Genomic DNA, 5,827 nt, shown 5'->3' with positions numbered 1-5,827 from the left:
TGGAGAAACCAGCAAGTAGAAAAAGTCTCTTAAGAAGCGGAAAAGAAAAAGAAGCCCAAGTATCCTTATCTAATCCAATATGAAGAAGAGATAATACTCACAAAAATATCTGAATTTTGACAGGATTTTCAGTTGAGCATACTGAGCTTTGCGGGGGTCCTATTACCCCTAGACTTTTTTCTCCGTATTTTCATGGCATATATCTGCTCACTTGAACACGTGTAAATATGAGGTTGGCGTGTGTATTACATGCGTCAATACACGTGAAAAAACGAGCCAGCGCCAAAAATGGGTATAGAGTTTCGGGGGAAAATTAAATCCACTTTAAAAAGTCTAGGGGGTAATAGGACCCCCGCAAAGTTCAATATGCTCAACTGGAAATCCGGTCAAAGTTCAGATATTTTTGTGAGTATTATTCCTATGAAGAAAGAAGTCAAAATATTAATTGAGGAATTAACAATCGTAGGTCTATATGTGTTATGTGGAAAATATGTAGAACTTAGCTTAGGCTTGAAATTGTTTTGTCTGGTGCATTTCTTGAGTCCAATTTGACGTAAAGTTACTGCCCATTCTTGCTCCTCTTTATATATAGACTATTTTAATTATACTTGTCTTGCATATGTAATTTTTATTATTTAAAATTAGACGATTTTGTTTATTGCAAAGATTTTTAATAAAATGCAAAAAGTTTAAATCACTTCTCAAAGATCCTTCACACTTTAATATAATAATATAAATATAACATATATTTTATTACAAGTATATATATATGTTATATCTTGGCACTAAAGCTAAGAGACGCATGGATTTGAACTATATTTGTAGTACGATTATTTTTTTTCATAGTTAAAATATTTTCTTATTTTTAAAGTTATATATTTAGAAAATATTTGATTACTTACTTAAAACTTTTTAAAATTTGGTACTTCTTATATTTTTATTATTCTAACCCTTTCATATTTATTTCTAGATTATTCAAATTTCTTAATATCAACTTTAGTTGATTTAGAATTCTTAAACTATCGGGGGATCTTTTAAGAAGATCGTATTGTATATAAATGTGACTAAAGGAGATGGGGTGAGAAGAACATACTTGATTTGATGAATTATGTGCTTACTTTACGGTTACTAATTTGGTGAGATCATCTCCAACTGATTGATTAACTGCTACTACTAGTTTTATCAGTCATTTCATTGTAGATTAATAATCTGAAGCGTAAAAGGTTAAATCATAATATTTGTATTGTACAATAAGGTATGTAAGGCTATTTGATTTCATGTTCTTTGGCAGGAAGTCTTATACTAGTGTACCAACAAAGTGAGCTTTCTAAGTGATTTCCATGCTAATCGATACATAGTAATGGTGTACAGTTTCCAATGTAGCTAATGACACTTACCAATGGGCTCTCTAGTGTTAATGTACTTCTATATGTGTTCATTACTCTATATCTGTCAAATTATTCTTCTAAGTGCTAGTTTGGCAGTTAATTCTAAACTACAAATTTTATGAGTTATTCCTTAGGTCTAAGAGGTTCATTATTTTATATGATTTCTTAATTATTACATTGATGTTACATTTTTTTATATGTTATTGTTACTGCCCTAAATATATTTTTCACATATCTATAGTTTCAAAGCTCAAAAATATTATGACCATCAAAAGAACAATCTCAAAGATTAAACAAAGAAAGTAGATGAATATCAATGTACTTATCGGTGGTATCTCAGGGTCATATCTTAGCATGGGTCGATCCTAACTTACATATTTACATGTGTCATCCTAAGGGCGAAAGCCTAGCATGGGTCAATCCCAATTTTTGTATTTTTAAGATCGTGTCTAAGGGTGTTAAAATGTCTAGCATGGGTCATCCTCTTTTACCACTGACCAGTTGGCCATTGTATCATATGTCTTACAAATTTAATAAGCAAAGAAGAGTAAAGAAAAGAATGTCATGTATGGAATTCCTAAAGTGTAAGTCAAGATGGTCTTTTATTCTTATCGACACATTCAAACATTGATACATGATTTCATTTGAGCTCTTGCTTTCTGTTGATCACTTTAAGTAAATATTTAGTGCATTCTTTCGTACTAACATCCGCCATAAGGATAATGTGCTTCAAGAAATAGGTATAGGTACTTTATGTAGTAGATCTCCTTAGTGGGAGCACAAGACACAACTATTTTTGGTGAACCCCAGGTAGATTTGGGGCCTTGTCGAGTCTTTAGCATATGTATTTTGGTATTGTATTACAGTTAAAGGTAAGGGGTCTGTCCCAACCTAGATTAAGTTTGTCTACTTTATCAAAGCTTTGTAGACTAATGTATAGAATATAATTATGTTTGATTTCTTAACAGTTATGGCCTTAGCATCCAAGTCATGTATATATGGTTTGAGCCAATCTATATTACTGTGACACCCTCTTTTTTAATCAAAAAGATTATTTTAAGTTTGAAAAGGGTTTTATTATTAAGTGAAAAAAGAAATAATTTTTTTTTTGAAAAGGATTGCTTACATTCAAAACTCAGAGTCGCCACTTGGCATGAATCGGGTATGCCAAGTCACCTTTGAAAATCCTTTTTCAAAATGATTTTGACTCTTTAAAACTGATCCACGAACAAAAATTCCGATTAAGAAATTTTGTTGAACGAGGAGAAGGTGTTAGGCACCTCTCGATCCCGTGGTTCTATCATGGTCGCTTCATGGAGTATATCGGCTAGTCTGGCGCTATGAAGTGAATTAACCACATAAAACACACAAAACAAACAAACACACCGAAACGAAACAAATTCAAAAGTAGTGTCCAGTCCAAATTATATAGTCCCAAAAATGAAAAGGCGAAAATGTAAACCTACTTTATTCTAGACTAGAGCCATCAATATGGGAAGGCCCATTGGGCCGGCCCGACCCGACCTGTAATTTGACGGAGTTGGGCTTTAATTTTCGCAGTCCATTTAAGAACATGAATTTTTAGCCCGGCCCTTATAAGCCCATGACCTGTGGGGCTTGAGCAATATGGGTTGATCTAGCCCATGGGCCGGCCCATAAGTCAAATACATGAAACTATTTAGATTGTTTATTAGTATTTTATTTGGTTCGTAAGATATTATGTCAAAAGTTATTTAATTTCACTATTAAGAGTATTTTTTGAGGGTGTTGGAGACTTGATTAACAAGTATTAACACTATGTAATATTGTCTGGTAATATTTATGTTTATTACTCCCTCCATTTCAAAAAGAATGATCTACTTTCCTTTTTCATCCGTTTAAAAATGAATGACCCCTTTCCTTTTTTAACAACTTTTTAATTTCAACTTTTCACATGACATGTTTAAGACCACAAGATCGAAAGGCATTTTGGTACATTTGACATATATTTAATTTAACACCACAAGATTCAAAAGTTTTCTTTATTTTCTTAAACTCGGTGCCAAGTCAAACTAGGTCATTCTTTTTAAAATGGAGGGAGTAATATTCTAAAATTAAATTATAAAATATTATTTTTTAAAAAGTGGACTGGCCCGTGAGGCCCGCAGACCACAGAGTAATGGTGTGGGCTTGGTATTTTTTGGCCCACCCTTTTTATGGGCTAGCCCGGCCTAACCCGTCAAACTCAAAGCCTATGTGGGCTAGATCGAATGGGCTAGGCCGACCCGTATTGACAACTCTATTCTAGAAAAATCCTTAACTAAACTCCACCTGACGTTTCGGGCCTTGATCGCACACCACCTTCGCATACAACTTTCTCACGCATTCTCCGGATAAAACAATTCAGATACCTTGGGGAATTCCTTAGATAAAACAATATAGATACCTCAGAGCATTCCCCGATCAAATAGTACAATTGATCCAAGTGCCACAAAACAAAACCATTCAACACACAGTTTTAAACTTTCAATAATCAACAATCCACTAAGTTTTACTTATCCAACCTAAGATTTTCCTATTAAGCTTTCAGCCTAAAACATGATCTTATCGAGTTCACAAAATTGATTTATTTTGAATTAAATAACACAACAATAAATGAAAATTAATCCAAATTCACTTTTCATGAAGTTTTCAATTCCCACCAAGGTTTTGTTATCCAATTGCTAATTTTAATTATCCAACAACATATTGTTTTCATCCCATTTATACCGTTCGAGGTCAATCATTCAACACAAATATATATCAAACAATAAATCACTCCCAGATAGAACAAACACATCAAAATACCTCCTTAATCATATATAATTAAAAGAGTACAGTTAAATATTGGATCTTAATCCTTGATTTTATTCCAAAAAAATTAGTGATGGATCGAAACACACGGAGCAATGAAACCTCGACCCAAATGAAATTTCAGCGTCAAACCCACAACTCGAACAACCAAATGTGCTTTAAAAGTAGAAGTAATTGGTCATAGTTTTTTCAGTGGTGGTTCGCTTCGTCAAAGCTCTGACAGACCCCAACAGTTTGAGCTATCAACGTTTTTTGGCGAGATTTCACTGGAACGGTAGCTCTTTGTCTTTTTCTCTTCGATCTTTCTCTCAATTTCTTCTATCTATCTCTCTTTCGATCGCTGTTTCCTCTTTGATCACTCCCTTTTCTCTAATCACATTCTCTCTATTTTTCCCTTTGTTCCTCACTCCATCTCTCATTGGTGTCTATCTCATTTTGTTGTGTGTGTGCGTGAATTGGTGTGTATTGAGAGTCAGTATGTGTGATTGGAATCCAGTAAGGGTGATGTGTGTATTATTTTTTGGTGAGGGTCATTATTACCTATGTGAGTATGTATTATGTGTGAATTTTCATGGTGGAGTGGTGAGAAAGATATGAGTGTATGTGAGGCATATCTTGAGAAGGTGAGTGTGTGCGTAGGGCCGTGTATCCCATGGAGGAGCTGTGAGAGTGTGTGAATATGTAGCTATGTATGTGAGTCTGTAAAGGGAAATCAAGATGGAAAAAATGTGTAAGGGATAGGGGTAGAGGGTATGTGGGTTTAGGGTATAGGGGGTAGGGGTTTGAGTTGGTTGAATTTAATTAGGTGGAGTGTTAATTTGTTAGGGTGAGGTGTCAAAGTTATTAGGAGTTTTGTTATTTTTTGTTTTTTATAAAAGAATTATGAAATGTGGTGGGGTGCGTTATAAAGTAAGGATAAATGGGTAAATTTGACTTTCGAGAGGGACAAAATTAGGTGTCTACATCATGACCGTCTTTGAATGTAAACACAAAGTGTTTGCAAACAAAGAAGTAGACAACGAGACATATGCCCCACCATTATTTAAAAGGGAGACAAAGAAGGACAGAGTACCTGTAACGCCTCGATTCCCATGAATCGGAACGCCACACGGTGCTCGTGACCCCGAGGGACCACAAGTTAATCCTTCACTGATATTCGTATCTGTTCACTGCATAATATAATACGATAAATGGGGAAACTGGCTAAATCTGGCCATAAGGTTCAAACATCTAAATATACAGTACTGAAAACTAAATATCAATACATCTATCTGAAAAGCCTCTACACTGTCTGAACTGTGGAGTTGAAAGGACAATTCCCCAACTAACTCTGTCTACTAAAATCATCAAAACACTGAAATAGAATATCCTTGGATGATGAGGACTCACTGCTGCACCCATTGCTACAAGATCTGAACCTATGGTGGGAAAAACACCATAGCGCGAATGCGTCAGTACAAAGAATGTACCGAGTATGCAAGGATAGGGTAAGGTGAAATATAAGGCTTATGCATAAACATAACAATCTGAATAATATGTATTCGCTAGAATAAACATATATAGAAACTCTGCAGTTACCAATTTTGAAACATGTCTGATCAACAATA

This window comes from Capsicum annuum, chromosome 2 (assembly GCF_002878395.1).
Source record: "Capsicum annuum cultivar UCD-10X-F1 chromosome 2, UCD10Xv1.1, whole genome shotgun sequence".
NCBI lineage: Eukaryota > Viridiplantae > Streptophyta > Magnoliopsida > Solanales > Solanaceae > Capsicum > Capsicum annuum.
This window is presented reverse-complemented; position numbering follows the sequence as displayed.